We start from the raw sequence: 24,224 nt of genomic DNA, 5'->3' as shown, positions 1-24,224 counted from the left end.
CTTTCAAATTTAATACCTTTTCTGTCTTAACTAAGCACTGTAACTTCTGCAGTCTGAGATGCAACAACAAAACTAGCATAAATTTCTTCTTTTCTTCTTTATAATTTCATAGATTGATTAGTTTTTAACCATAGATCTTAGCAACTTTAGCACACAATTTTTTTTCTTTTCATATCAGATTAAGAACTTCCAACTTTTCACTTAAAGAAAGCACTTTATGGCTTCTACTTGGCATATCTAAATTGCCAGCATCACAATCCTTCTGCTTTAGAAACATTTTAAGTAAAATGAGTGTTATTTAAACAGAAGTACTCCAATATCACTGCAGTTGATCTAATAACTGAGAATGCTACTAAGTGACTAATGAACAGGTACTGTATACATCATGAATATTTTCCAAAAAAGGATGATTTGTGTCCTGGGTTGGATGGACCAGGGTGATGCAAGATTTCATCATTCTATTCAGAATGGTGTGCAATTAAAAACCTATGAATTGCATATTTCTGCAATTTTCCATTTAATATTTTCAGACTGGTTAACCATAGGTAACTGAAACTGTGAAAAGTGAAACCATGGGTAAAGGAGGGCTATTGTAGTCAAAATCCTAAAAGAAAAAGACTGTCAGTGAAGAATTCAGCACAACTAACATTCAAAAGCCAAAGGGTAAATTCAGAAATTCTCAGATAAGCAAAAACTTTAAAAATTGGTCTCAAACAGACTAACCCTACAAGAAACACCAAAACAAGTTTTTCAGGCTGAAATGAAAGGTTAGTAGACTATCTCTAATTCACATGAAGAAAGAATACCTATAACGCTAACAGATAGGTAAATACAAAAGACAACACACATGCCTCGGGTCCCAGCTCCTCGGTGGAGGGTATATTACATTTATAGTTATAGACGAATATAATTATATATATTTTCCTGAGCAACTGAGTGAGACCCTGTCTCCAAAAAAACAAAACAAAACAAAAAAACCACAATACGTGATTCAATCTTAGGAATTCACAGTCTTGAATAACTAGGCTAATTAATTAAGAGAGATGATAGAAATTTTGCACTTACTATTTTTGTATGCATTTAGCCTTCCCAAAATATGGTTGAAATTTAATTTATATAAAACTATAAATAAGAAATAAATTTGTAGTATTAAATTTAAATAAAATTAAATTACATATATATCACATATATTACATGTACAGATGTATCATATTTATAGTTAAATTACGTAGTATTTAGCTATATATTGAATTACATAGCAATTAACTATGTAATTTATTAGACATTTTAATTAAGGCAGTTAATTTTTTAAAAAACAAAAAATTAGCTTGAAGTAAGAAAAGGGAACTTTTAAAACACAAGCTTTGTTAAATGATGAATTCATTTAACTTCAAAAAAAAAAAACCAGCAAAGTTGTTTTCATCAACAACATTTTCCAATTCAACTAAGAGAAATCCTAGGAGGAGAAAAAGTGTTTCTGCAATAGGCAGTATACATTTTGAAATCTACCAATGGGAAAACATCTGTCAAGAATGAATTTCAGTAGAAAATTGATTTTATAATTTACCACCTAGATAGCTGCCAAACTTTAGTGACTAAAGTTCTAAACCAAGTGGCAGCAGATCTGACATCCTTTTCTGCTTCCTCTTCACATTCCAACTCTGTGACTGGATGCAAGTCAAGATCTTAGATGACTCAATTTTTCACTCTATCAGATGAAGACAATACTTGCCATCTCCCAAACAGAGGTTATGACGATTACTCTGTCCAAAAAGCATTTGGAGATCCTTGCAATAAAGATTTAAACCATATATACAATTTATTGTATCTTAACTAGGTGTGAGTTTTCAAGATCAATTACGTTGAAACTGTTTATTCCCTAAGAATTGGGCCTGCAGTTTAATATCCTATGACACCAAATACATGGTTCAATCTCAGTTAGGGATTCATGGTCTTGAATGACTAGGCTTCCATTGGTGTAGTTAATTCAGAGAGATGATAGCAATTTTCCACTTACTATTTTTGCATGCACTTATCCTTTCTGAAATATGGTTGAAATTTAAAATATGGAAGCTGATTATTACTTTCTCCTAGACACCATCCTAGAAGTAATGCAAGATGGGTCATATGGCTGATTTAAAATCTAGAACTATAAATGTGACGTAAAATGTAGGATTAATATTTCAAAAAATGCACCTGTCGGAGCCAAGGATGCTTTTTTTCTTAATTAAAAATGATATCATTAACATTACAGTTTACTGATTAAATGCCATTTACATATTAGTATTTGCCTATTAGCATTAGGAAGAAAATACCTTCTAACAATTCACATCTGCCTCTTCTATAAACGCATTAACAATTCCTATTCACTATATTGTAAAGGCATTTTACTTTCAAGATTTCAGGCTTTAATAGGCCAGGTACAGTGGCTCACATCTGTAATCCCAACACTTTGGGACACCGAGATTGGGGGGTTGTGTGAGGCCAGGAATTTCAGCAACATAGGGAGACCCCGGTCTCTATAAAAAAGTGAATACAATTTTAAAATTAGCCAGGCATGGTGGCCTATGCCTAGGGTCCCAGCTCTTCAGGGGAGGGTAAGGTGGAGGGATCACTTAAGCCTGGGAGGTCTAGGTTGCACTGAGTCATGATCACACCACTGCACCAGCCTGGGCAACAGAGCAAGACCCTGTCTTAAAAAAGAAGTTAAGGCTTTAAAAAATATCTTCGTGACTCCAGTCACTCCAGATTCTGAGTCAGATAGCTTCTGTTTCAGCTTTTAAACACATGGAAGTATCTTAGCTTTTCCTATCCTATGTGCGATTGAATAGCATCCCTGAGTATATTGAACAAGATTACTTTACTCTTCACCCAAATTGTCCTATTCATTTTTAAATTCACTTATTTTCACTTATTATTATTCATTCAACAAACATTTATTAATGATGAAACCTACCTACTATGTGCTGAAGATTTCCTGAGTGAAAAGATGCATATAAAACATTATCCCTTCCTTCAAAGAAATTCATAGGCAAGCCATAGAAGGAAATATACAGTTCTTATTCAGTACTTTTTAAATCAACAATTCAAAAAGGATTAAATGATTTTTGTAGCATCCATGGTTTTATAGCATGATCATGTCACACCCTGACAGTTAAACCTCTCCATGACTTCCACAGGTTTTAGGATGAACTTGGAATTTGTACACAACACCTGCTGTAAATGTCCCTTGTTCACCACTGCCAGGACAGCCCTTCCCTGCAGCAGAGTGACTTCTCACAGCCTGAGCTATGCCATCCCTGTCTCTCTCATCCTTTGCCTATGCTCTTCTCTCTGCTTGGCATGCCTGCTGCTAGTGCTTCCTCTTTTGCTAGATTATTCTTATATTTAGGAGTCTTCTCTGGAAAGCTTCCTCTGACTTCTTTAGTTTTATCTATGTACCTCTCCTCTTAGCTCCCATGGAATTACGTGAATATCATCATTATAGCATATGTCTTTCCCTTTAGTTATTTCTCCTGGTAGAATATTCAGTCCTTGAAAGCAACACTGTCTTGTTTATCTTTGGCTCTATTACCTAACACAGTGCTTTCCTTCATAATATCTACTCAGTCAACTCCATTGACCTAATAATGCTTTACAAAATAAATAAAGACACTTGTATATAAAGGTAAATCTGATAGAAGAAGTTATCAGAAGGAACTATAAGAGCACATAGAGAAGCACATAGCTGAAAATGGGTATGAATCTAGGGGGCAGGCAAAGACTTGAAAGCTCCCCTGCAGAGGTGGTGCTTCCCGTGCCGATTTGGAAGGGTGGGTAGAAATAAGATAGAGGAAGGAATGCTTGCTGTTATGAACTAATGTCCTCATGCTGAAGGAACAACATGTAAATGGCACAGAGGCAACAGTGTGTGTATCAAGGTCTTTTTGAGAAATTGACCAAGACAGAAATAACTACCTAGTCATAGTCAAAAGGAGAATACGAGGTAGTTACATTTTCCCTTTGGTCATCTCTACTCTTGCCTTATAACTGAGCAACTGGGTCCTCCGCCGGCCCTTTATTCTGTCCTCCTTCCTGTCTCTCTTGGCCTGCCTCTCTGCTTCCCTGCTGTTCTCTGCTCCCATCCCCATCTTCCTTTGTGTAGTTTCTTCCTCCTTTCTCTTAAAGCAACAGCTGATTACAAGTGTTTGATCTTGGCCAGGCTCAGTGACTCATGCCTGTAATCCCAGCACTTTGGGAGGCTGAGGCGGGCGGATCATCTGAGGTCAGGGTTTTCAAGATCCGCCTAGCAAACATGGGGAAATCCCATCTCTACTAAAAAGACAAAAATTAGCTGGGTGTGGTGGTGTGTGCCTGTAATCCCAGCTACCAGGGAGGCTGAGGCAGGAGAATCACTTGAACCCAGGCGGCAGTGGTTACAGCAAGTGGAGATCGCACCAATGCACTCCAGCCTGGGCAACAGAGTGAGACTCCATCTCAAAATAATAATAATAATAATAGTGTTTGATCTCTCACAGCTCAGTACTTTTTAGAACTTATACATGCTGACCTACTCTATTTTACAGAAAAGGTACATGTTGATCAAAACAGACACAATACCTCTAACTTCTTACAGCAGTCATTCTTAAAGGTACAGCAAAAAATAGAAGTCAGTCTCCTGACTTCTAATATAATAGTTTCAGACTCTTTATTGTCAAGTTGCTACAACCTTATTCTTCCAGAATTTAAAAAAAATTTATTTAAGCTCAGGAAAATAGTTTTAAAAGACTGCTTCCTTTATGGCATGGCAACAGTTTTTCTCGATATGGACTCTGAGATCAACTTTCTGGAGATGGCAATTATATGAATGTGGAACATACATTGTTCGAGAATGTATGTGGAGAGCATGAATATTTCCTTCTTGTTAAAATATATTTTTATATCAAAGTGCCACGTGTGTAACAGAGTGAGAAATTATTATGTTAATGACTGGGATAGGCCTTCATCTTAGGAACTCTGTGTTAGATGGAGTGGCTCTGTTGGTGGGAATTGAGAAATAAGAAAGCATGTAAGTGGAGCCAACAAGATGGGTAAGAAACTGCCTCATTCCCGATGAAACCTCAGGTCTTCAGCAAAATTATTAGACTGTTGAACTGTTTGGTGCAGAGTGATCTTTAGTGGAAACTGATACATGACAGGCCTGTTTGCATATGTTGGTTTCAATTAGAAGTGAGAAGGCACCCACTGGAGCAGCCACTATGAATACCTGATGAATACCCACTACTCGTTCTTTATTAACAGAACCTCATTTTCTCAGGGTGAAATTGTACTCAGGTACACAGTTCTGATCAATGAGACAAGAGTGACGGACTGATGGGGATTTGGGTTTCCCAATGTAGGTGACTCCTCAACTCCTCTTTTCTCATTTTCCTGCCAGCAGTATGATCAGGATATCACAGGTGCAGCAGTCACCTGGCAAGCAGGAGGATATTGTCAGTACCCTAAAGATAGAGGACCAGAAAGATGAAGAGTCTGAGTGAATGATGGTGCTGTCGAGCTAGACTGGGAAAAATACACCCCTATCTGATTGAGCCATTGCTGTTGCATTTCTGTTACATGCTGCTAGAGCAGGTCCTAACTGATCAATATACCCAAACATAGGAGAGGAAAGAGACAGGACCATCAAGTAAGCTGCCAGATAATTTGCAGAAATTATGGTGAGGGTGTTGAATTTTCACAGATCATGAACTAGGAAGTTCAAAGAAACTATACTCCAATTCTGAGGAAAATGGAGATGCTATTGTACGTGTTGCAGCGCTGTGTGGCAAGCAGCTCAGTTTCAAATGGCTCTATGCTTGTCCTGGATCTATGTTTGTCTGGCAGAGCCTATGGGTCTTAGGAGGTAGGGATGGCACAGGTCTGTTTACGTGACAGTCTAAGAAGCCTCTGGAGAACTCATTCTTGGGGAAAAAAAGATAGCTCTGTAGAAGATTGTTTCAAGTATAATGAACTTGTTGTCAAAGGGAAAACATTATACGTAGGATTTTTATATTAGATTGCTCTCTGGCCAAATGCCTGAGGACTCCTACCGGAGTTCAAGGACAAGGAGGCTGCAAAACAAGAGTAAAGCTAGAATGGACGTTTTCTAAATACCCTCCCTAGTATGGTTAGCACCCAAAATATCAACATTCTTAATACTAGTTTGATAGGCATAATTGTGCTGAAGGCAGCCACTGCAGTGGTGGCAAAAAGATTGCTGAAAGTGACAGGCATTGCAATGACAATTTCAGTGCCCTCAGTGTAGTCGTTAGACATCTTGGTGCAGAGCTTTTGCGTATACCCTGTGTATAACATGACTATCAACACAATCTATGGTAGTCATAATTCTATAGCTGTCTCCTGTCCCAAGATTCCCCAAATCGAGTTATTCAAACACGAATCTAGGTGCGGTGCTAAAGGGACTCTGCAGATGTAATTAAGGTTACTATCAGCTGACTTAAGGTAATCACCTGAGATCTTAAAAGCCAAGGAGGAAAACAGAAAAGTAAGGCAGAAGAGTTGAGGCAGGAAGGATCAGAGAAAACGAAAGTATGAGAAGGACCTGACCTGCCTTTGCTGGCTTTAACAATGAAGGCAGCCATGAGCTAGGGAATGTGGGTGGTCTCTAGAAGCTGAGAATGACTCCACCGCTAGCTAGCAAGGAAAAATCATCTCAGTTCAACAGCCACCCAGAACAGAATATTGCCAATAACCTGAAACCAGCTTGAAAAAACTTCTTTCCTGGAAATTCCAATAGACAATGCAGCCCTCCCAATACGCTGATTTTAGCTCAGCGAGATCCATGTTGGACTTTTGATCTGTCAAACTGTGAGATAATAAATTTTATATTAAGCTGCTAAGTTTTGGTAATGTGTTACAACAGCACAGGAAACTAATACATTATTTTACCTTTCTGTAATTATTTCTCTGTGCAGTCATGTGCCACATAATGACATTTTGGTCAATAATTGACCACACATATGACCGTGGTTCCAAAAGACTGTAATACCATATTTCTACTGTACCTTTTCTGTGTTAGGTATGTTTAGGTACACAAATATGTATCACTGTGTCACAACTGCCTACAGTATTCAGTACAGACACATGCTATACAGGTTTTTATCCTAGGAGCAATGGGCTCTCCCATATAGCCTAGGTGTGTAGTAGGCTACACTATCCATGTTTGTGCAACTTCACTCCATGATATTTGCACAGTGATAAAATCACCTAACGATGCATTTCTTAGATTGTACCCCATCCTGAAGCAGTATATGACTGTATGTTTGTCTCCCCTGCTAAACTCCCATCCTGTAGGGCAAGGATAATGTGATCCAGTTAGTTACTTATTTGTCTATTTCTATTCCTCCTAAAGAAGGCTTCACCTCTATTTTTTTTCTTTTTTGATATAAAATTTCCACTGTCTTTCCTTTAAAACATTGTTTGTTTTCAAATATCTTTTCAAGAGCAATGGTCATATTGATTATTGCTAAGGTCTTTTTGCACAAGGAAAAATGAAGTTTAGCCTCATTTGCATCTCAAAAAATAAGAGTTACATTTAAAATAAGCGTGTATATGCTGTGCTGATTCTGCTTACATTGGTTACAAGGTACAATGTATTTACATTGGCACATACATTGGTTGCTCCTTACCTTCATGCTCACTGGGGAGAATTGTTATGCCTCTTTCATCCCTCAGTGATTTAAAGTTGTTCTTATATCTTCTCATTACCATTCGTAATTTTATTGCTGCTACATTTATTTGTATTTAATTCACTTTCCCAGTAGAAAATATATTTTAAAATATTTTTGTTTTGAAAAAAGGAGAAATGATATTTTAAAAATCACAAAAGTGAAAACTCATTTCTTTTTTAAAGGACTTTTTAAAAGGTAAAAATCTGAGTCTTATACAGATAAAAAACGAACACATGGAAATTTTTACATAACTCATTATTGATGAGGAAACTGGAAAGATGTTAAAATCTGTTCAGATAATCCAAAGAATAATCACAATTATAAATCAGAAATACTGAAATGAACTTGCAAATAAAGGCAAAATTTCTTCTTCCATAGTACAGAGAAAAAATCTCTTTAACACCTACCTGATAGAATATGTTTCACGTCTATAGATAAGAATTATTATTTGGTATCACTGTCAGTTATCTACAACAAAGGTATTGTAACATAGATCAATGGTAATAAAAAGTACAGAGCCCAGTGGCTCACACCTGTAATCCCTGCACTTTGGGAGGCTGAGGCAGGCAGATTTCTTGACCCCAGGAGTTCAAGACCAGCCTGGACAACATGGCAATACCTTGTCTCTTAAAAAAAATAATAATAATACAAAGTGTAGGAGGGCTTCATAGTGCATGCCTATAGTCCTAGCTACACAAGACTACAGGAAACTACAAACCTATATTGTTAGACTTGTCATCCATCTATTATTCTGTACAAAATCATTTTATGGATTCCATTGCTACAGTCATGTTTTGTAAATTGGGATATATAAAATAGTAGGGGAATTCTGCGTTTCAGTGGAAATGTATGCATTATTTAGCGCACACTCTTCCTGGTGATTCTGACTCTATGGGGGCTCTGCACTTTTCTTTTCCCACACAGAGTCTCATTCTGTAATCCAGGTTGCAGTGAAGTGGCAAAATCATGGCTCACTGTAGCCTCGACATCCTCTGGGCTCAGGCAATCCTCCCACCTCAGTCTCCCAAATCGGGCACATGCCCAGCTAATTTTTGCTTTTTTTTTTTTTTTTTTTTTTTTGCAGAGACAGTTTTGCCATGTTGCTCAGGCTGATTTCAAACTCCTGGGGTCTAGCAATCCACTCCCCTCAGCCTCTCAAAGTGCTGGGATTACAGGCATGAGCCACTGTACCCTGTCACAAATTTCTTAAATGTAGGAGAAATCAGTGCTTAGATTTGTAAGACTGTCTAATGCTACTGCTCAGTGTTAGAAATCACATTTGCAACTCATACCAAAGCGCATCTTCCAGCCTGGTCTCTATCAGTAAATTGCTTTAATATTTGCTGATTTACTTCTCAAAATGTTCAGAGCCATGGGCAAGACAGGTGCTAATTTTGGAACTCCTTAGATTAAGCATGAACATTCAAGATAATGCTACATTTAAAAAAATATAATATGTGTTATGCTTTGAATGTCCCCTTCAGATCTCATGTTGGAATTTAATTACCATTGTGAGGATATTAAGAGGTGGACCTTTAAGAGATGGTTACATCATGAGGGCTTTGCCCTCATGAATGGATTAATATCATTATCATGGGAGTGGGCTTCTGATAAAAGGATGAGTTCAGCCTGATTCCTTTCTGCTCTGTCTCCCGTGCTCTCACCCTCTCTCACCATGTGATGCTTTTCTGTATTTTACAACATAGTACAAAGGCCCCCAGATGGGGCACCATGTTCTTGGATTTACCAGCCCCCAGAACCACGAACCAAATAAACTTTTTTTTCATTATATATTATCCAGCCTGTGGTAATCTATTATAACAACAGAAAACAAGCTGGAGACAACATTGCTTTGCTATTTTTAAAATTTACCATGTTAAAAGTAGTTTTCTACTTTTTCTTCATTTCAAATACAAAGTTCTCAGGGGAGAACAAAATAAACTCTATTGTTGGTTTCCTTTTCTGTCCACCATGAGAACACTTTTTGCATTATTTTAAGTTCATATTTCAATCAGTAAAATTAGTAAGATTAATGTTTTATAATACAATGTAATTATAAATTAAGGAATTTCTATTACAATTATCTGAGGGACCTCAAACAAATGACTTAGGCTTTCTAAATCTTGGGGCTGTAAATATTTCAACAAGATAATCTCTTTGTTTCCTTTACCTCTTTAATCATTTTAGTGTGATTGATATAGTGGACTGGTTTGTAAACATATTAATCATGGATAATTTTGGCAGAAGACCACTATAAACTGGCTACTTACAACATTCATTTCCACATGCAAAGCAAAAAGCAAGTTTCCTCACGTAATGGAAATTTAGTGAGTTTCACCATTAACTATCAGTTAGTTAATGTCAACTTTAAATTACCTATCTTAAAAAGCACTTACTAATACCTGATATCAGATACTGTGTTATTATATTATAAATATTAGTATCATATACTTGAATGGTCCAATTATTACTTGCCAAAATCAAATGTTGAGAACTCTTACTAAATCATCAATGATTTGAGATTCACACCTTTAAACAATTAGACAACTCATTGATATTATCAGGATTATTCAATAGCTTTAAAATGTTTACAATTCTAAGGTTAGCACTGCACTGCTGGTTTATAAGTCTCTGATACTGGGGATGTAGAATTGCCTTTCTTTTGGTTCTATATTTTAATGTTTAGGAAAGAAATTTTCAAAGATGAGATATTTGATTATGGCATTAACTATCTTATATATTTAGTATGTAATATTCCTTATACTAATTATCCAATAAAAATGCTTATATTTAATCATTGCCATAAAAACATAACTAGTGTTTTATGATACACACATACGTTTTCTATCTCTTTCTCTCTCTCACACACACACATACAAACACACCCACACACATTTTCAGTTTCATTATCTTAGTGTTTTACATGTAATTTGTTAGCTTGTAAGGTGGGTAGAGAAGAGAAAGGAGAAAAAGATACATTTTGTAGAGTTTAAAATATTTTTTGCTTTTCCGAATAAATGCATTCATCCTTCATGAACCTTTTTAAAAATGATTTGGACAAAGAAACACGATTTCCAAGTAACTACTATCATAACCTTATCCACTCCCTTGAGAAAACTGAAGTATGGCCAACCAATTTTCAGATGCTTCAGCCTGAGTTCTAACACTCCTTCCCTAAAATAGTCAGAACATAAGTCATACAAATACATGTACTTTGAAGGCTTCCCTGTTGGTTCTACATCTCCAGGATAATAAAGTGAGTTCAGAGTAAAGCTAGTGCAATTATCATTTACAAAAGCAAAAACTTACCAAGCATCAAATAGTAGTAAGCAAGAATAAGGGCAATGTATGAGTTATTGCTAAAATAAGTCAAAGACCATTCCTGTCTGTTCTTATAGCTGTATCATTCTCCTGCTTCTTCCATTATGCCTTTCTCTTTACTCTGACATTGCATTTTACTGACAACATGTAAAAATTAAACTAGATTTAATTTTTGCCCTGAAGTTCTTTCTTATATTGCCCTTTACTGGCTGAAAAGACCATTCTGAACCCTCCATTTTTCTTCTAAATTCTATTTGAAAGTGAAAATGTGCTCTTTATTTCATTTCTCTTTGCTTGTATTTTATGATAGGCAGAAAAAAAATAAGCCAGGTGGTAGCTTCAATACTCTGTCTGGAAATCTCCTTAGCTAGATCATCAATTTTCCACAATACTGTAAACAGCTGTGTTGACAACTTTCTACCATTATATAACAAGGGTCCTGTTTCCTTCTACTTTCTCTAGAAATTTCCTTGCTTTCCTTGAAACATTGACAAACAGCCTCCTTGATACCTGTTAGACTTCCATCCACAGCACTATCCCCAAAACAATGCCCCATGATTTAGGTTTCTTTTTATTTGGGTTTGTCTTTTTTATGTCACACCCCACACCTAATGCCAAATTTTGTTCCAGTTATCTATTGCTACCTAATAAATTACCTGTGAATATCATATATCTGTGGCTCAAGAATTCAGAGACTGTACAGTTTGGATAGTTTTTTTTGTTGTTTATTTGTTTGCTTAAACAACAGAAATTTATTTTCTCACAGTTCTGGGGGCTAAAAGTCCAGCAACAAGGCACTGGCAGGGTGGATTCCTCTGAGGTCTCTCTCACTGGCTTGCAGATGGCCGCCCTCTTGCTGCCTCTTCACATGGCCATCCCTCTGTGCACTTGTACTCCTGGTGTCTCTTCTTTTAAGGACACCATTCGCATTGGATATATACTGAATCATTTTGTTTCATTTTTTCTCCATAATGCTTGTGGTCTCAGCTGAAAATGTTTGAATAGCAAAGAATATATGAACAGCTCAAAGCTAGACTCATCCAGAGACTTCTCCATGCACATGTCTGGTGGCTAGGCAGGGATGACTTGAAAGCTGGGGTGCAGCTGGTAATTTAATAAAAGTGCTTTGTATAGTCTCTCCATGTGATTTGGGCTTCTTCAAAGCACAGACCCTAGGTGGATCTGGATGTCTTATATGCAGGCTATAACTCCAAGAGTCAGTGATCCAGCCCCATAGTAGAAGCTGCATGACTTTTTATGACCTAGTCTTGGAAATTACATACCATCACTTCCACTGATCTCTGTTTGTCAACATAGCCAGAGCTCACCCAGATTTAAGTGGAAGGGACAGAAACACCACCTTTCAATAGAAGAACATCAAATAACCTGTGGCCTTGCTTTAAAACCACCACAGTCAGGCACTCAAATTAAGCAATAGAGATCCAAGAGTAAAGCTAGAAACTATTCCTCAAAAAGAGAATAAGTACTTGCTGGAAGTAATAGCTTTTCTCCAAGATCACAGTCAAGGCCTCTCCAGGAACACAGGAAGCCTCTTCCAGGGTCTTAAAGAGCCTGAATTCAGCACCTTGATTAACCACAGATCAGATGCAATGCGTCACTGATCTACCACCAAGTGGCAGAACGGATAGAATCTCCTAGAGAGTTTCGTTAGCTGTGGTACTCCCTCAAAACTAACAGCTTTATGAATTATTCTTGGTTCTTTATCAATTTTAAAAAACAAACTTCACATCTGATACCACATAGTCACTTTCTAAAAACACTTATTCTGAAAGAAATAGAAACGTTATATATTTCAGGAAAAAAAAAACTGTTGTGAAAACAACCACTTTCCCAATATTCTTGCCAGCTGACAACCTGTTAGTTGATGAAACATCTAGAATTTTGAAGTTGATATGTCAAATAATATACTTAGGTCTGGCTATCAAACTGCTTCACTCCTTAAATTATTTATTCCATTTTTCTTACTGGCATAGTTGCCCTTTGTAGGAGTGAAAAAGAATTTCTATTTTACTTGTTAGTCAACATTTTATGGAAACTGGTTAAATCCTTTTTTGAAAACTGCATATTCAATACCTCAAACAAGCATTAAACAAGTAATTCTTGCTTTGGATTTGTGATTGTCAAGATAACATTTAACTCGAAATCACAGAAGTAGTTTGAAATAAGAATCCCACGTGAAAATACAATGCTCATTTAAATTAGAGGTTGGCAACATTATTTTTTCTGTAAAGGGCCAGGTAGTAAATATTTTAGGCTTTGTGGTTCATAAGGTCTCTTCTGTCAGTGCTATTCAACTCTGTCACAGCAGCACAAAAGCAGCCATCAGAGACAATAGAAATGGCTGTGGCTGTGTTCCAGTGAAGCTATTTTTACAAAACAGGTGGTGGCTGGATTTAGCCCCTGGGCTTTAGTTTATGGAGCCCGGATTTAAATCAAAGTGTGTTTCTGGGACCATCAACATTAGGCTCACTTGGGAACTTGTTAGAAATACAAATTCTTAGATCCCAGCCCATATGCGCTGAATCAGCAACTGAGGGGTAAAGCCACAATCTGTGTTTTAACAAGCCCTCTATGTAATTCCAAAGTGAACTAAACTATTAGTGTATGTTATATAGATTTTTGTCAATATATGACAACTTTGCTTACATAATATTGATTATAAACTATTAAAAAGAATGATGGTTTCCAATTCTATAAGAACTAGATAGGATTTTTACAGCATTATTAGGCAAATTGAGCCAGAATGCTGTATTTGTAAATGATGGGCTCTTACACAAAGACTTTTGCTTACTCTTCTTTGTGTTTTCTATTCCAATCAGCACATAGTAGGTGCTCAAGGAAGACTTTTTAAATAAACTAAAGTAAAAAAAAAGATGAAAAAGCATGTATTTACTGATTTTCCCTAGAAGTATAGATTGACAAGGAAACTCATTAACCAGGCTATTACAATTCTTTGGCTGTCTAAATATTGAATGAATGAATAAAAGAAGGGGTCAAGAAAACAGTCTGATTTTTCTGTGAACCATAAAATAATATTCTATATGCCTAAATAATTAATATGTGACAGAAATAGGACTCTGCATAACTTTAAGCACTGAAAGAGGCTTATGGAAAGATTTGCATTTTTCCTTCCAGTTTGAAAATTCTCATGATTCTTTATCTCCAAAAAGTGAAAACAAAGTACTTGAAAGGAAGAAAGATTTCCAAAATGTTGGAGCAATTATGAAACAAAATTACTAAGGGAAAATAATGTGAACAGATCCTTAAAAAGTTTCTGCTTTCCTCAGGCCCACTGTCAACACCCATCCCTAAACTATACCCTCCCTTGCCCCTGGCTTAAGCCCTTAAACATGCCCCGTGGGAATGAGGCTGAACTTAGACCAGATTTGGTAAACCTACACTCTCCAGTAGAGGGCATAAATGTTAATTACAAAATGTTTCCAGAATTACGGCCTTTCAATGTCTTGGTTTCATATAGAAGTTCCTTTAAGTACTCAGGAATTTACCTGTTTGTTTTTCTCTCAATTTTGTTCACAGAGATTAGTTTTTAGCATTGTGTTGGGTACATAGTAGAAATTTATCAATATTTGTTTAATGAGTGTGTGAATGCACTAGACGCTCACACATGCATGCACAGCTATCAGTGTTTTCACATATATAGTAAACCAGACATTGTAATAAAAATATTTATTTATTCATCTGTCTATCTGCCTATGTATCTATCTATCTCTGGAATTTTTAACAATATCCAATCTTCACAACATTACCCAGGAATCAAAGGATGTGAACTAGTTTTGATCTGCTTTTCTGAAACAGTGCATGAGGCAGCCAAAATCATCCATGAGCAGAGACTTTAAATTGATTTTTTTTTTTTTTTGAGATGGAGTCTCACTCTGTCACTCATGTTAGAGTACAATGATGCAATCTTGGCTCACTGCAACCTCTGCCTCCTGGGCTTAAGCGTTTCTTCTGCCTCCGCCTCCCAAGTAGTTGGGATTACAGGCATGTCCCACTGTGCCCAGCTAATTTTTGTATTTTTAGTAGAGAGGAGGGTTTCATCATGTTGGCAAGGCTGGTCTCAAACTCCTGACACAGGTGATTCACCCAAAGTGCTGAGATTAGAGGCATGAGTCACGGTGCCTGGCCTCAAATTGATTTCTTAAAGTAAATTCCTGATTTAAGTGATTCAGAGAGTTACTAGTACAGTCATCTCATTTTATAAATAGTATTAGATGTTTAATAATTTTATATCTAATATACAACAAACAACAGAGTTGATCTCTGTGTTTTTCAAACTGTGATTTGCAACCTAGCAGCAGATCATGAAATCACTTCAGTGAGTTTTGACCAGCACGTGTGTTTGTGTGAGTGTAAAACAAAAAAGATGAAACTTCAGAGTGAAAATCAGCTATTAAAATGATTACTTTATTGAAAATAAAAATGAAATAAAAGTTTCCTTTTATTTCAATTTTACATATGTGTATGTGACCACATGTAAAAAAAATTGTCTTGTGAGTTGCAACCCAAAAATCTTTGAGAGTCATTGATTCAATAGTGCCAGAATATGGCTTAACTCGTAATTCTCTCATTTAGGTTCTTCTCAGTTCATCTTTAATATCAACTATAGAATAAAATGTGTTAACTCTACAGTAGGATTAACCCTATAAGTTGGAGTAAATTTCAGCAGTACTGAGGGACTCATTAATAAAAACTGCACAACACAGTGTTCCACTGTAGCTTTTCTGAATAACAACTTTTACTTTTAGTTAATTTAATAGGGGATTATTTTTTCTACAACAAGTGATATGGGCAGGAGACATGGAATTACTGGGTAGAAGAAGGCTGTTCCCTGGGAAAGGCCCCACCCTCATGCCTGGATACCCACAGCCATTAATGGGAACAGGCATTCCTGTTTTTGTGCCTGAAAGTTGCCTTTTGGCCCACCACACCCCCCACCATCCTGTAATCATAGAAATCCCAAACCCTAGCTCCAGGAGGAGACAGGCAGGCAAACAGAAGAGCACAAGAGTGGCCAAGAAGGAAAGAAGAGAAGAAACATTGGGAGGAGTTCGGCTGGGAATGGTCAGAGAATTGGCCAATGGGTGGCCACACTCCAGGGGAAGATCATCTTCCCATTCCATCCCCTTTGCAGTTCCCCACCCATCCTGCTGAGAGCCACCTCCACCACACAATAAAACCCTCACATTCACCATCCTTTAAGTCCATACATGACCTGATTCTTCTGGGATGCTGGATAAGAGCTCAGGATACAGTAAGCTGTCACATTGGCCCTCTGCTCCTGCAAAAAGGCAGAAGGTCCACTGGGCTGGTTAACACTTAAGTCATCCGTGGACAGCAAGGCTAAAAAAGCATGCTTTAACACACACCCACCTGGGCTCCTGCACCTGTCCATCTATGTGCTCCCCTTCCCATAAGGGGTTTGAGCAAAGGCAGCAACCAAACAGATAAGCCACACCCTGTCACACATCCTGGGAGGTGAATCAGAAAACTCCCATTTCACAAGAAAACTTTGATCCTTGGAACAATGAACAAAATTGGGTTGGATTCTAAGCAAGGTAACTGATGGATATATAAAAGTTTCAATTTTCTAAAGCAGAGAATCAGGAGAAACAATATATAGTCAAATGTTAGAAAAGCAGTTAAAGCTAGTTGATACAAGTAAATACACGTGGAATACTATTGAAGACATAAATGCTTAGAAACAGCAGATATAATCAATTAGGTTTTCTTACTATCTACATATATTATTTAATCTAAACTATAAACATTGTGTATATATAAACAAAACTTTCAACAGATGCATTTGATCAGAGCACATTAAATGTTCTAAAAAGTGACGTGGAGTGGTTTCTTCACACCTGGAAAACATGACTAGCTAAAACTGAATTTTTACAAAGCGTGATGTGGAAAGTTGGTTTCACAATCACCAAATATTTCCTCAATAATCATAAGCATTGCTAATAGAGTCTATAAAATTAACTAGACTTTTCTACTATAGATTATAATCTAGTTGAAGAAAAAGACAATAAAGATCAGAATGAACATAAAAATGGTTGGCAATTATCTGGATATTTATGAATACTGAATATAATTGTTTAGAATCAAATGGATAATAATTTATATATTTGAGTTATTTATTAAATTTATTAATTATCTCACTATTTGCATTAGATAGAAATAGCTTCAAATGTTAGCTATTGCTACAGTTTGTCTTCTCCAAATCTCATGTAGAAATGTTATCCCAGTGTTGGAAGTGGGACCAAATGGGAGATGTTTGGGTAATGGGGGCAAATCCCTCATGAATGTCTTGGTGCTATTCTCATGGTAATGAGTGTGTTCTCTATTAGCTCCCAGGAAACCTAGTTGTTGAAAAGAGCCCAGTGCCTCTCCCCTCTCTTTGGCGTCCTCTCTTGCTGTATGTTCTCTACATATGCCTGATCCCCTTCACCTCCCACCATGAGTGGAAGGAGATTGAAGCCCTCATCATGAGCAGATGCTGGTGCCACACTTCTTATACAATGTGCAGAAGCATGAGCCAAATAAACATCTTTTCTTCATAAATTACCCAGCTTCAGGTATTCCTTTATAGCAACACTAAATGAACTAAAATGTCTATACAAGGCAAATTTGATTTCAAATTATTTCAAGGAATTGGCTATTAAATAATTTTAACTATTACTAATTTCCATAAGATAATCTAATTGGATTCAATTAGCATTTTTTACAAAATTCACTGTGTGCATGTATAGTGTTAGAGGGTTTTTATAATATAATTTCATAAATAAAATATATTTTAGTTATTATAAATGCATGCTCTTTGCTTTTATTAACAGACTTCACAGTGATGACAACTGTACATAAATAATACAACATTATGAATCTGTTATTTTGCCTACAAAATGTGTTGTTGGATGGTTACCCCTTGAAATATTAATGTTGTGTGATGTGGGATAACTAAGGATTTAAAGGACTTAACCATTGTTGATCTATATTTTTAAAATTATACCACTGACAATAGTTTAGATGTCCTGTTGAAAATTAAGCGGAAATATTCTAGAATTGCTATAATTTTTCATATTCCCTGAGCAGGAAATACATTAAGGCTTTTATCTTTGGGTCAGCACAAGGTGCCATTAAGCAACATCAGCCGAAACTTTTTAATGTAAATTATGGAATAGAAACATTCCCTTAACTGAGTATCCACGAACAGAAGATGTATTTGTTACAACTGATAAGGAATCTTATGTCTATCCGTGAAAAAGGTTATGTTTTAATATCTTTGCAACCATCAGTACAATGTTTGCTTAAGATAAGAGTTGTTATATTAACTGCACTTATCACAGGCAATAGTAAATAGTTTTCAAAAGCTAAACAAATAGTGAAAAACAAAAGTGAAGTAAATAAAGTGAAATAAAGTTAAAAAGTTAAGCTTTTATAAATTTTTAATTGTCTTTTAAAATATTATCTTATTGATTAGTTATTCCACATCCCACAGCAATTATTATTTCAGGAGAAATAATAAATAAATCTTTTTGTTAATTTCCTTGCAATATTACATATCAGTTGATCTCTTGGTCTATCCATTCTTTAATCAGTGTTTTTCCAAGACTATATAAAACTCATAGTTGACACATAAAGTTTTTCCAGGTGTATATTTTTAGAAATCTAAAAATAACGTTTTAAAAGCAATAAAACAGACTTCATAAGTAGAATATTATATGCTAATTATTATCAAATTTGAATTATGTAATATGGGAATATCCATTTCAATCTGAAGTTTTATTTCATCAAATAATTTTGGCAGAGTTAAATTTTTAAAATAGGTTTAAGATATAAATGTATTTTTTAAACTTGTTATTTGAAAACAATTTCAAATGTACAAAAAATACAAAAATGAAAACAGTACAAAAAATGCCTTATGTTCCTTCGTATACTAACATTTTATTCTATTTGTTTTCTAATTGGAAATAGACTTCATGACTCTGTTCCCTAAGCATCTCAGCTTATGTTTTGGACACATAGGGATAGTCTTACTTAACCACAATACAATTACTTAATACAATTGTTAACTTCAGCAATTAACACTTTGATAGGGTTTGGCTGTGTCTCCACCCAAATCTCATTTTGAATTGTAGCTCCCATAATTCCCATGTGTTGGGGGAGGGAACAGGTGGGAGATAATTGAATCATGAGGGCAGTTTCCCCATGCTGTTCTCCTGGTAGTGAATAAGTCTCATGAGATCTGATGGTTTTATAAGGGGAAACCCCTTTTGCTTAGTTTTCATTCCATCTTTGCCTGCCACGATGTAAGCCATGCCTTTCACCTTCCGCCATGATTGTTAGGCCTCCCCAGCTACATGGAACTGTGAGTCCATTAAGCCTCTTTTCCTTTGTAAATTACCCAGGTATGTCTTTATCAGCAGCGTGAGAACTGACTAATACGCACTTAGTCAACCAACATGCTTCCAGTTTTCTCACATGACCAAATAATATCCGTTATATTACTTTTCTCTATTAGTACAGGATCCAGTCTAGATTCAGGTATTGTGTTTGTTAAGCCTCATTAGCCTTCTTTACTCTGAAACATTCCTTTAGCCATCCTTTGTCTTTGATCACACTGACACTTTTAAATAATAAAGTCCTATATTCTAATAGATTATTCCTCTTTTCATGTTTGCCTGATATTCCTTCGTGATTAGATTCAGGTTATGCATCCCCAGGTGGGAATACTGCATTGGTGATGTTATTGCATCCCAGGTGGCATTCAGTGTTCATCTGCCCATTACTAATGAAGTTAATTTGGGTCACTAGCCAAGGTGTTGTCTGATTTCTTCACTATGCAATTACTAATTTTCCCCCTGAATCCAGGATACAGTCTATGGAGAGACTCTTCAAGACCATGAAGATAATATTGATCCTATAAACGTAGTATTCACTGATGATTCTTTACGCAGCAGATCTTTACTATGATGGCTGCAAAAGCCTGATTTTCCAACTCCAGCAGTTCCTCAACATTTATCAGTTGATCCTCAGCATGCTACTGAGATCAGTACCCTTCCTTCTCCTGAGTTCCTTCTTTGTTTTATGTATCCATTTATGTATCCTTATTTTTTGTATCCATTATGTATCCATTCATCTATCAAATGATTATCAGGGTACAGGCAGACATTTCACTGTGGTTTTGTGGTTTATAATTCATCCCTAGACTTCGCTATTTTGGTGCTCAATTTTCCCAGATTTGACCAGTAGGAGCCCCCTCGAGCTGGATCCTAGGTCCCCATAACATATATAGTCATCCCTCAGTATCCCTGGGGAATTGATTCTAGGACCCCCGAGGACACTAAAATCCATGGATGCTCAAGTCTTTGATGATAGAAAATGGTGTAGTATTGATGTATAACCTATGCACATCCTGCTGTATACTCTAAATCGGGAGTCCCCAACCCCCAGACCATGGACCAGAGCTGGTCCATGGCCTGTTAGGAACCTGACTGCATAGCAGGAAGTGAGCTTTAGGCCAATAAGTGAAGCTGAACTCCACCTCCTGTTAGATCTGCAACAGCATTAGATTCTCATGGGAGTGTGAACCCAATGTGAACTGCAAATTCCAGGGATCTAGGTTACATGCTCCTTATGACAAGCTAATGCTAGATGATCCGTCAGCTGTCTCTCATCATCCCCAGAATGGACCATCTAGTTTCAGGAAAACAAGCTCAGGGCTACCACTGATTCTACATGATGGTGAATATATAATAATAACAGAAATAAAGTGCACAATAAATGTAATGCACTTGAATCTTTCCAAAAACATCCACCACCCCCCTCTGCCCCCGCCGACAACCCTAGTCTGTGGAAAAATTGTCTTCCACAAAACTGGTCCCTAGTGCCAAAAAGGTCAGAGATCACTGCTCTAAATCACCTCTTGATTACTTGTAATACCTAATACAATGTAAATGCTATGTAAGTAGTTTTTATATTATATTGTTTAGGGTATAATAACAAGAAAAAAAGCCTGTACATGTTCAATACATATGCAACCGTCCCTTTTACAATCCTCAATTGGTTGAATTTGTGGATGCGGAACCCACAGATATGGAGGGAAGATGTGCTTCTTTTGGAGTTTTGTCTGTTTGTTTTTAGTTCTTCCTTACCTTTTGGCACAAGATTTTCATTCCAAGCTCATCTTATACTTGCCCTGTCTTCTCCTAGAGATCAGCCATTTATCCAAAGAGCCCTGGTTTCTTGTGGAATAGTATTAGACACCAATATCTGAGTGCTGGGTGTGCTTTCTAAACGTACTTTTAATAACTGATGAAACTAGTGAATTATGTCAAACAGTTGAATTCATTCTTTGACAAAATGAGATCTGATTTAAGTGTGTAAGCAACACCTAGTTCTAGTTTATCTCATATATACTGAAATTTCATTCAAATAGTAAAGGTATTATGGAGCTTTTCTGAAACCCTAAAAAACTTTAGAAAATATGCTTATACTTACACCATGATGGTACTCTTTAGTGGCACATAGAAGCCATCAGATATTTGAAGATATTTCTTTACATAATTAAGATAAATTTAGCAAATCATTTTTTGAAAGGAGATTGGTATAACTTTTAATGAGGGAAAAATTATTTCATAGATGATGCCCCAATTTTCTATAAGGGTCCAACATCTCAAAAAAAAAAAAAAAACCCTGAAACTCCACATCCAAGACTGAGCAATGGGGTGAGACCCCCATCTCTACAAAAATAAAAATAAAAAAGAGCCAAAAATCAGTTGGGTATGGCAGTGCAAGCCTGTAGTTCTGACTACGCCATAGGCTGAGGTGCAGGGATTGCTTAAGCCCAGGAGGTTGAGGCTGCCGTGAGCCATGATAGCACCACTGCACTCCAGCCTGGGCAACAGATTGACACCCTGTCCCAAACAAAACAATCCCTACATCCACACGTCTATATTTATCTACATGAGTCTAACTTTTGAATGTTTCATCAAAGCATGACATCAAATGTAAGCAACTGTGATATCCTCTCCAGTGTGAGCTACTTAGTAGTGATAAGGCTTCATTACAAGTTGTTTTCACTTTCTTGGAGACACTCTGATCCCTACTTTTATGAAGACAAAAATATGGTCCCCTGGCTTGCTCCATGGTAATACTTACTACATTCACAGTTTCTTGACTGATGACTGTCTTCCCTGTCCTCTAGAGTGGAGAACAACATGTCGCTAGGGTTTATCATAATGTTGCAAAACTCAAGGAAAAATGTGGTACTTAGTTGATTTTTGATTTAGCCCAAACCCACACCCTAACTCTAGTCTTACCCCTAAACAGCATTATTATGAGTCTTCAGTGTACAGGAGTACGTCTCTGCTAAAAATGGAAGACCACATTGTGATTTCAGTGGAGAATCTAGGGGGCTAAAGAAAACTTTGGAAGGTAAGTTAGGACTTACTTCATTAGCGTCTTATTACATAGTGGGTTTTCACCATTTTTACAGGTGAAGCTTTAGGTTTACTCAAATATTCTATCTTGTCCCAGAGTCCTTTCTGTTCAAATTCAATGAATTGTGATGAATTCACACCTCATCAAAGGACAGACCTCATCAAATATGCAACCACTTCTGGAATGTGTATAACAAATAACTGAAGGTTAGGATAGATTAAAAAGATTTATGTTTTAATTTAGTTAATAATGTAGACAGTTTTTTTTACAAAAATATTAGCTAATAACATAACCTGGTATTGTGAAGGCTTTTCATGCTTCTTACTGGAATTAGTATGGCACTAGTAGAAATGCTATTTCAGATTCAGAATCACAAATAATCGCTTCCTTAGACATTAGATGACAATGTATACATTGACTATGATTTCTGGAGTCTAAGCAGCATTTTATCTTCCCCACTTATTATTTAAAAAGAAAATTAAACCAGAATCACCTTCCACCAGGTCCCACCTCCAACATGGAGGATTACAATTTGACATGAGATTTGGTGGGGACATAGATCCGAACCAGCATGGGATCTTGCTCTGCGACCCAGGCTGGAGTGCAGTGGTGTGATTTTAGTTTGCTGCAGACTGCACCTCCAGGGCTCAAGCAATTGACCTGCCTCCCACGACGACAAGTACATGCCACCGTGCCTGGCTAATTTTGTAAACTTTTTTTGAAGAGTCAGGGTCTCACGATGTTGCCCAAGCTGGTCTCAAACTCCTGGCCTCAAGCGATCCTCTTGCCTTGGCCTCCCAAAGTGCTGATGATAGGCATGAGCCACCTCACTCAGCCTCAGTTCTTTAATTCAACACCTACTATGTGTCATGTATTATTTTAAACATGGGGATACAGTAATGAACAGCAGAGACAAAGTTCCTGTCATTATAGATCTAATACCCCAGTGCAATTGTAAATATAAAATATGGAATTTAATGACAGGTTTTTAGAAAGTACATGAAGAAAAATTAAACAGTATTCATATAATTATTTTTCTCCCAAGTTTAATGTAAAATTGAGTTGCAACAGGAAAGACAGCAGAGAAGCCATGCCACTACTCTGCCTACAAAGTAAAGGTGGTACATGGTTTTATGTCTCAGTCTCTCTGTAGTTTAACTTGAAATTATCATTTGCTCTGAGAAAGGAAACATTTTATTATGTTTTATGGTTTCATTTGAATTGCAGGAGACCTGTGATAACACTTTTGAGAAAATTCTTTTTTTTTTTTTTTTGAGACAGACTTGTGCTCTGTGGCCCAGGCTGGAGTTCAGTGACATGGTGTGATCTCAACTCACTGCAACCTCTGTGTCCTGGGCTGAAGTGATCCTCCCACCTCAGCCTCTTGTGTAGCTGGGACTACAGGCATGCACCACCACAGCCAGCTAATTTTTCTTTTTAGTAGAGACGAGTTTTTCCATGTTGGCCAGGCTGGTCTCAAACTCCTGGGCTCAAGCAATCTGCTCACCTCGACCACCTAAAGTGCTGGGATTATAGGTGTGAGCCACTGTGCCCAGCTGAGAAAATTCTTATTAATCAAATCTTTACTAAGGATGAGGGTTAATCTATTCTGCCTGTTATTTCCTATAAATGCCTGGCATACCCAGAGAGCTTGCCAGGAGAACTTAACTGCATTTCCATGAATATAAATACACACTTGTTCTTTTAAGTGAG

This window comes from Aotus nancymaae, unplaced genomic scaffold (assembly GCF_030222135.1).
Source record: "Aotus nancymaae isolate 86718 unplaced genomic scaffold, 86718_ANA_hifiasm-v0.15.2.pri h1tg000048l, whole genome shotgun sequence".
Classification (NCBI taxonomy): domain Eukaryota; kingdom Metazoa; phylum Chordata; class Mammalia; order Primates; family Aotidae; genus Aotus; species Aotus nancymaae.
The sequence above is the reverse complement of the archived record's forward strand: the minus strand, read 5'-3'. Positions refer to the sequence as shown.